The sequence below is a fragment of the Pongo abelii genome, chromosome 5 (assembly GCF_028885655.2).
Source record: "Pongo abelii isolate AG06213 chromosome 5, NHGRI_mPonAbe1-v2.0_pri, whole genome shotgun sequence".
Taxonomy (NCBI): domain Eukaryota; kingdom Metazoa; phylum Chordata; class Mammalia; order Primates; family Hominidae; genus Pongo; species Pongo abelii.
Window position 1 is genome coordinate 51,318,086 of NC_071990.2, and position 8,773 is coordinate 51,326,858.

Here is an 8,773-nt window from a genome sequence, read left to right on the forward strand (position 1 = left end):
ATTTTAAAAAATCACCATTTTGCAACCATCATTGTAAAAATTGATTTGGACAAGAGTCATCAATAGATCCTAAAACTAATGAGTACATTTTGATGGATGTCAAGTTATTTATATAATTTCAAGGCATGTCCCCAACTGATTACTTATTAATTGTAAGAGAAAAAATCTTATCAGTAGAAAACATCGGCTACCACTGTTTCAACAAGTACCATGTGCCTCCCCATGTGATACCCGGAGAAGAAGCCACATACTTTGACACTCTGCTGTTTGAAACTTGGAAAAAAATGCATAACTTGAATTTTATCACAAAGAAACATCAGGTAAACCCAAATTTAGGCACAGTGTAAAAAGCAAGTGGCTTTCACTCTTCAAAAATATGAATGCCGTGATAGAGACTGGCCAGGGAACTCTTTCTTTCAGATTTTAAAATACTTGAAACTAAATGCAATTTATAATCCCAGAATAGAAGCTGGATCCAAGAAAAAATTGCTGTAAGGATTTATTGGAGAAATTGATGAAATTTAAATATAATGAATATATTAGAAAATAATGTTGCACACATGTTTTCTGGTTTTGATAATTGTACCTTGATAAAGTGACATGATATGTGCAACTTATTCTTTTTTAAAATTATTATTATTTTTGAGACTGGATCTCATTCTGTTGCCCAGGCTGGAGTACAGTAGTATGATCATAGCTCACTGCAGTCTCGATCTCCAGGGCTCAACCATCCTCCCACCTTAGCCTGCCAAGTGGCTGGGACTACAGGCCTGTACTACCACACCTGGCTAATTTTTCAAATTTTTAGTAGAGATGACGTCTTGCTATGTTGCCCAGGTTGGTCTTGAACCCCTGAGCTCAAGCCATTATCCTGCCTTGGCTTTTCAAATTGTTGGGGTTACAGGTGTGAGCCACTGCACCTGGCAAAATTAATATTACTTTGATTGACAAATCATACTCATATGTATTTATAAGGTAAAATGTAATGCATATATATACATATATACACACACACACACACACACACACACACAGGGTAGAGCTTATTTTTAAATATTTTAGGAGAACATGAGAGAAGGAGAAAGAAAGGAAGGAAGGTAACAAAATGAGGTAAAATGGTGAATCTGTGTGAATATGGGAATGATTTCTTCTGAAATCACTTGTGTAAGTTTGATAATGTTTCTACATAAAAATGTTGTAAAAAGTGGAAAAAGCATTGTTTTTGTCAGAGAGAATTTCCTGCTGCTAAAGAGAGGAAAATCGAATTGTGCATTTGGACTGTGTTTCTACAACTAATAACTTTTCATCTCTCACTAGTGAATAAGAGTAACAGGCTTAGATGCTGTCATATTTATTTACATTAAATATAAAAAACTAGCAGTGTTGAAGGTTCAGATTGGTCAAACAACATAGCTCACACATTTGTAATATGTAATATCGTGTTCTCAGCATAAACATATAATGCAAGATACTCTACAATGGGCTAGGCCTAGGTCAGATATCATTTTGTTTAACATGCAAACAAACACAAAAATATTGATAGAAAACCTAATTTGTGGCCTTTTGGTAGAATTTTTTCTCTTTAAAAATGATCAAATGGAATTATTTGAAATATATATAAAGACACTTTATAAAGATACAAAAATATTAAGAACAATTAAATGCTCATAATAGAATGAAATAGATGTACTTACTAAATCATGAAATTACACACAGCTGTAGACAAAATGAACTTTAAGTAATATTTGGGAACAGTGATATTATAGTTCTGTGTTATCTCTTAATTTCTTCCCACGAAAGCCAGCAGCAGATGTGCCTAGAAAAACATCTCTGCTGTTGTTCAGGTCCAGACACTCAAGTTTTCTATTACCGCTGGAGTCCACATCAGTCCATACCCATGTGCCCATGTTGATGTGTTGCATCTTACAGTGGTCCATAGAGGCCTTGTCACACTTCTGTCATACTTATATGTGAATTACGTAGAATTCTTTGTCTCTCTGCCTGTGACAACAGAGTTTAGCATTTGCAGTGCAAAATCCTTATCTACTGGTATCTGTTTACTGGTAAATAAAGCCTTATCTGCTGGCTTTAGCTATTTGCTTCCTATCTCCTACTACATGGATTCATGTTAATAGCGGAAATATGATTAGCCTCCCATTTGGTACTTGTTTGGTTATTCTATAGCTGCCTAGAAACACTTTCTTTTTCTTTTTTTCTTTTTTTTTTTTTTTTTCTGTAGCTATGGAGAGACTTTGAAGATACTCCTGGATTTTAGGGGTGGGAAACAAAACAAATTTCAGGCTGAGCACTAGTTAAAAAAGTGTCTCCCCCATTACTCAGAAGTAATTTACTTTATTGTTACTTCCTGTGTTTTGCTATCAACAACCCCCCATGACATCAGCAGCCCTTGGTTAAAAGCTGTTCATGGATTCCTTGACAGGCTTTTGCTGTTTAACTGTTTCAGGCTCACTTAAATATGTCATATACAGATGCCTCCCAGTGATTTCATTGGGTTTTCCCATGAAAAAGGTCCTAGATCTAAACTAAAATCTTCAAAGACACACCTGTTTTAAAAAGTAGCAGGTTTAGAATTTAGCTAGAGGAAAAAATGTGAAAATGCACAGAACCCATGGGGCTGTCTTGAAATTCTTTACTGTCAAGATTTCATCATAACATAGGACACAGCTGGGTAGTACAGTGGGACTAGGAAATTTAGGATTGAGAAGGGGGAACATGGGGTTTTTTCTGCCTCTATATAAACGTTCTGATCCCTGTCTTATTCTCTGACAACTAACGATTGTACATTTGTCCAAGCCTCCACCAAAGAGTGATTTCTGCCGTATCTGAGTCAGTGCTGTAGCAGCATCAGTCAGAACATAGCCATTAGCAGGAACTGTCACAAATGTGGAGGCAGCAACATGGTAAGAGAGAGTCTCCCTTCAGCAGCAGTAGTTCCTTGGGGTCTCCATAAACATAGCCTCCTATCAGGTTGTCTTACAGATTGCCATAGTGTTTACAGATTGTCCTGAAAATGAAATGTCATGTGAGGGGGATCCTGGGGTGCAGCTCTTAAAATGAATTCAATATGAAAAATTAAAGTGATATAAGATCTTAGTATAAGTCAAAAACCTATGCAGAATTGCAGATGAAAGGATGTTAGTACTGTAAATTATGTTATCACAGATGGGGAACATTTATATCAATCATTAGGGCTAGAGGATGAATTTATATAGGGTTAATTGATGAGCCACATTAAAAAAAAAAAAACTAATGTAGATAATAGATGAGTAGAGAATAGTACCCCTGGTGTTTGGGCCTGCAGCTGTCCTCTGGGTCACAGTAGGTAACAGTGAGGAAATTATTTTTAACTGCGTGTGTAAGAAAATGCTGAGTACCTTTTCCTCTAGACATCCCTGAACATCCTAAGTCATTACAGGTGCCAAAGCCATGTACGGATTTTAAAGCACTGCTTACAGATTCCAGAGGAGAAGGCCTGTGTGGTCTGTTTTACTGCAAGCACAGTAAAAATTAGTGGGCCCTATTTATTCATTATTAATCTGGTGGCAGAGATGTATCTTAATTCCTGATGGGTTTTACATGCTGTTGCTATTATTTGTTGGGAAATTTTCCTTTTTCTTTCCTATTAAATCTTCATGCCAGGAGTTGTGTTTATTTGGCACTAAGTTAAAAGGAGAGGATGTTGTTAAAAGAAGGGACCACTTTACTGTTCCTTTTAACACAGCATCTCAGTACCTACTGCTACTAAAATCCAATTGATTCAGTCTCTGAAGTCTGTCATCAAAGGTTAATTCAGAAACTATTAGAATTTGCAGATGTAATTTTTTAATCTAAAAATATATATCAGGGTCAAATCGTTGGAGTTTTGTACAACAAATTTCCGTTCTGTAGGTTTTGGTAATAGGGTAGTTGCCATATTGTATTTTGATTTCATTATTTTTCAGTGGTATTCATAGAGTACTTTAGACTTCCCATCCTAGAGGTATAAGGAATTTAGAAAAGAAACAAAACTTCTTCCAATAAAGAGTTCTGTCTACACTAATATGTACAAATAAGAGCATTTCAAATTGGTGCAGCTGATGAGCAATGTCTGAAGTATTAGAAGATTGAAGTATCCAGACATTGGCCAGAGTATATCTATCTGCTCTAAAATTGAAGTATGGTACACAAACAGAAATTTAATAAAATCCAAAGAGATAACAAATAGTACATTCTCTTCCAGAAGAGTAATAATTTAATTCCTAAGATTTTCCCTTTTCCCCAAAGAATTCAAGGAACTAGTAATGTTAAGTTCATTTGAAACATTTGTACACTTCATATTATATAGGCATGACTGAGTGAACACTCCCTAAGATAACCCCGTTTCCTTTTAAACCCAGAACCCAAATAGACGTTTCTTTCTCGTATGTGCAAATATGTATTAGGACATGGTATCCTATGTGCCTTGTACCTAACTCCCTGTTCCTTTAAGGGACTCAGAAAGACAGTCTGTGGTATTGACATATTTTGATTTCAGTTGAAGATTCAGATGTCCTAGGAATACTGGAGTTTAGACCTGGAACTATATTGAGGGTACCTGGAGAGTCAGGTCAATACTATAGTGAGCTGGCTTTCCCCTCTTGTTACAGGTATTCTGGAGGTGGGGGGCAATGGCCACTCAATGTGCCCAGGACAACTCTGGATAGAGAAGCATTTTATGACTCTCTAGAGTAAAAAGCTAATTTTTACTTAAGTTTGGGTACACCCCACATTGATTTGACTTTCAGCTCTTTTACTATTATTATTATTATTGTTTTGCAAAGAATTTCGATGGTAGTGCAAAGCAGTATAGATTGTGTTAACTCATAGTTTTTCTTTCATTCAGCCATCTTCATTTTGGTTTTGCTTCTGGTTTGCCTGAAATAGACCCCCCAAATTGGGCTGCTCTGAAACTTCATGTAAGGGCTGCTGAACTCATGGGTACTCCAAAGACTTTTATGGCTCTGTTGTTTGCCCCTTCCTGTCTATCCCGATATTTAAACATTCAAGAATACTCAAATGTTCTTGAATATAAGGCTTTGTTTTTGTTGCCATCTAGGTAAGTCTTGTATAAGAATTCAATTTAATCCAACAGAAAAAGAATGCCTGTTACAGGTCAAGGGCTATGCATGAAAGTGAGGATCTGATAAAAGCAAGAGGAGCATGCTGTAACTCATGAGAAAATCAGAGAAAAATAGAAAGCAATGAAAACTAGATACCGTTATGGTCTGATAAGTAGTTCCATTTCCTTATTGTGAGAATTTTTGAGAGAGTATACACTAAGCCTTATGATTATCATATCAACTTTTCCTCCTCAGGAAAATGGGACCACAACATTTTATTTTATTTTTATTTGTTTTGTGGAGAAAGGGTCTTGTTATGTTGCCTGGGCTCATCTCAAACTTCTGGCCTCAAGCAATCCTCCAGCCCTGGCCTCCTGAAGTGCTGGGATTACAGGCCACAACACATATATTTTGATGACATTACAGTTGTTTCAGTAGATATCTGAAAGAATAATGATATGTGATTAGTAGGTATAATTAAGCTCTTGAGAAAAATAAAGCACTATATTAAATTTCTAAGCTATGAAAACAATGGAATAGCATATTATAGATTATTTTTATCAATGTGAGAAGGACTCCAGATCTGTGTTCATGATACTTGGGTTCCAGTGCTGGATCTACCACTAAGTAGCCACATGACCTTGAAATTAGTTAATTCTCTTGACCTCCTTGGGACTTAGTTTCTTTGCCTATAAAATGAGGGGGCTTTTGTAGACAGTTGAACTTTATAGACTCTGTCAGCTCTTTAACTCCATGCCTTTTGAAGGCATTTTGAGAAATAATAATCAATTAGCCTTCTTTATTTTTTACAAAAATCTCCTGTAGGGGTATGTACCCAGGTGACAGCTGGGGGCTCTATTTAGTCAACTTATTAGTGAAAATATTCCTGAGTTTGTTCAGAAGATCTACAGATATGCTAATTGGCAGCTGCTCCATTCTTCTCAGGGAGCAATTCCAGGTGAAATATTTGGAATTGGATTTGAAATAGTTTTTCCTTATTTCTGCCTGGGAGATTTATGTAAGAGAATAAAAAATTTACCCTAAGTCAGAAAATTCTCTGGTCTGATCCACCTCTTCTAGGGCTTTATGAGCAGAAGGGAAGGTTATGGCAGTTTTTCATTTTCTATAAGAATGTCAGAGCTTGGAACAGTAATGGAGTCTGGAATTGCTCTTCATAAAAGTATATGAAATTATAAGCAGAATGGGAGGGAAATGCAACAGGTGAGATCAGAGATATAAAAATAATTTTCCTATTACAAAGTACTTTTCTTTCTCCAAATGGCATTCAGGGATAATCCTCCCTGATATCCATGATGGGTATTTATCTGGGTATTAATATATTTCATTGCAAATAACTTCATACTATATTATTATTGTGATAAACTCTCCTCTATCTGGAGCTTTCCCAAGTGGTGTAACACCCTAAGCAAAGCTGCTTCTGTCAACAATGCAGGTGGCTGTTGAGTTCTTTAGAATTCCAGACCATGGATGAGGCATTCCATGAAACATGACATCCAAAGCCTAATAAAAATCGTGAATTTTAAGTCTTGACTAAGTTTGCAAAGAAATGAGGATAAGGCAACTCAAGTATCCCAAGACAAGCCAACCACGGTACCTCTAAGGAACTGGCATTCATATAACCCTAAGAATGTAAATTGAATAACAATTTTGTAGACTTTAAACCCACAGCAGATGCCTGAGGTCAATATTAAATGCACAAAAGAAGATACTGTGCTTAAAATTCAGCTATAGAAACTTGAAGACTTTGTCAGATGTCCAAGGCTTTCTCTAAGTAGAAAAAAACATATTCTGTTGAGCACATGCATGATACATTATACATGCAGACATTCTAAGGGTTTATGAGTGGTGGTAGAGAGAGTAATTATGGACTACTATTCACAGAAAAGGCAAGAGGAAAGACAGAATTGCATTTTAATGTCACAAATAGTTCAAAGACAAGCCTGAGACATTTTTAGACAGGGAAGAATTTGAGCAGGAAGGAAGATACAGAGCCGTCCCCAAAGAGACTTGCTCAGAGCAGAGAGCCCTACAGATCATTCTCTGGAGAATGGTCTTAGAGTTAGAAGGAGTCATTGAAGACCTGGAGCTTAAATTTCCTTTCTGCTGAATGTCTGTGTGGAAATACTGCTTCTTTTTTTCTGTGTTTGCTTTTTCTCTTTTAAAAGAAAAATATCAGTCCTGGCTATTCATTCCTCGTTAGAGTTGTTTTAATATATAATGCCCACCAAAATTATTTGTATTCCACGGTTCTTAAGTCAAACCTATTTCAGTCAATTTCTATGTAATCAATTCCATTCCAAAACAAGGTCTACATTTCTAAATGCAAGCATCAATATTGGAACAAAAAAATTGCTCTTCTTGTTATTAAGCTAGTGAGATGCTTCTGTCAATTCTGGCATCCTTGTAGGGAAAACACATTACTTTTCCATGAATGAAAGCTGTGATGTAAATTAATAGCTTGGTAATTAGTTGTCTTGACTCATACAAAAAGGATGATGAGCAGCCTAGTGTTGTAAAAAGAACAGCAGCTTTGGAGTCAGGAAGGTCTGTCTATCTCTACCACTTACTAATTTGTTTGGTCTTGGGAAAGTTGCTTAAAATCTAAGCTTCAGTTTTCTCATCTAAAAAGTGCAGTTATAATATTTGCTTTATAGAAATGTTCCAAATGTTAAAGTGAGTAGGGAGTGTAAATCACTTAGCACAAAGCCTGGCAAATTACATAATTCAAGTCAATATTAGTTTAGCAAATCCCCCCTGCTCCAATTCTGGGAGTTATTTTCTTTAGCTATGCTTGACTCAGACAGTGTATTGGCAATGCAGCTGTATTGGGCATTGAACTGTTGTGCTCCCATCTTGATGGGCAGGGCTCCTAACATCTCCAGTCTTTTTTTTTTTTTTTCAGCACCTGCTTCTTCCATTTCTCTTGCCTCAAGACAATGGATCTCTATCCCGACGAGTTGTAAACTACTTCCACTCCATTTGTTGTGGAATGAAGAATCATGAACCATTCTTTCCAGGTGGCCTTCAGTTAGAGCTTCAGAAGGGTAACTTAGAACCCTTAGACCATACCCTTTCTCTACCTCTTTTTCTACTTTTTTTGCCCTTAAACTTTAATTTTACTGTCATATTCTCTATTGTCTAGATCACTTACTTAAATATTTTATTAGCTTTTTATATACTTTTGACATTAATAATTATAAAATATGAGACTATATATAAACTTTAATATCTATGGAATTACATTAATACCAATGTTTTTCATAGTTATGCGTCCTGTTTCCTCCATTTAAACATGGCTTCTGGGTAAGGATTTGATTTAGTAATAGGTAGGATATATACTATGTCACTGAGGTTAGGGGTCTTCCAAACTAATGTCACTGATGACAAAACTTTTTTTTTAAAAAAACTTTGGTCAACAACCTAAAATAGCTGAAGACTGGAGGTCTTTGATGTAAATTTGACTGATGTAACTATTATAATATGATAATGCAGCGGTTTGACTATAGCACCAGTGCTGTGTTGGAAATATAAGTATGCTGACTTTTTGCTATGTATTTTAAAGGGGTAGCGACACCTTGTGACCCTGGACATCTCAGGCCTGGAAGGCCTGGCCACTTGTGATGAGAGTTAGGGCTTTATCCAGTTGACTAGAG

General features: G+C 36.2%; 1 long non-coding RNA gene across 1 annotated transcript in view; it reads left to right on the top strand.

Annotated features, from left to right (window-relative positions):
- The first annotated feature begins 8,026 nt into the window (after positions 1–8,026).
- The window catches only part of LOC134761521 (uncharacterized), a 379,933-nt gene continuing 379,186 nt past the window's right edge, over positions 8,027–8,773 (top strand). The window contains exon 1 of the long non-coding RNA XR_010140221.1: positions 8,027–8,164. This is a non-coding gene — a long non-coding RNA (uncharacterized LOC134761521). The remainder of the gene's footprint in view (positions 8,165–8,773) is intronic.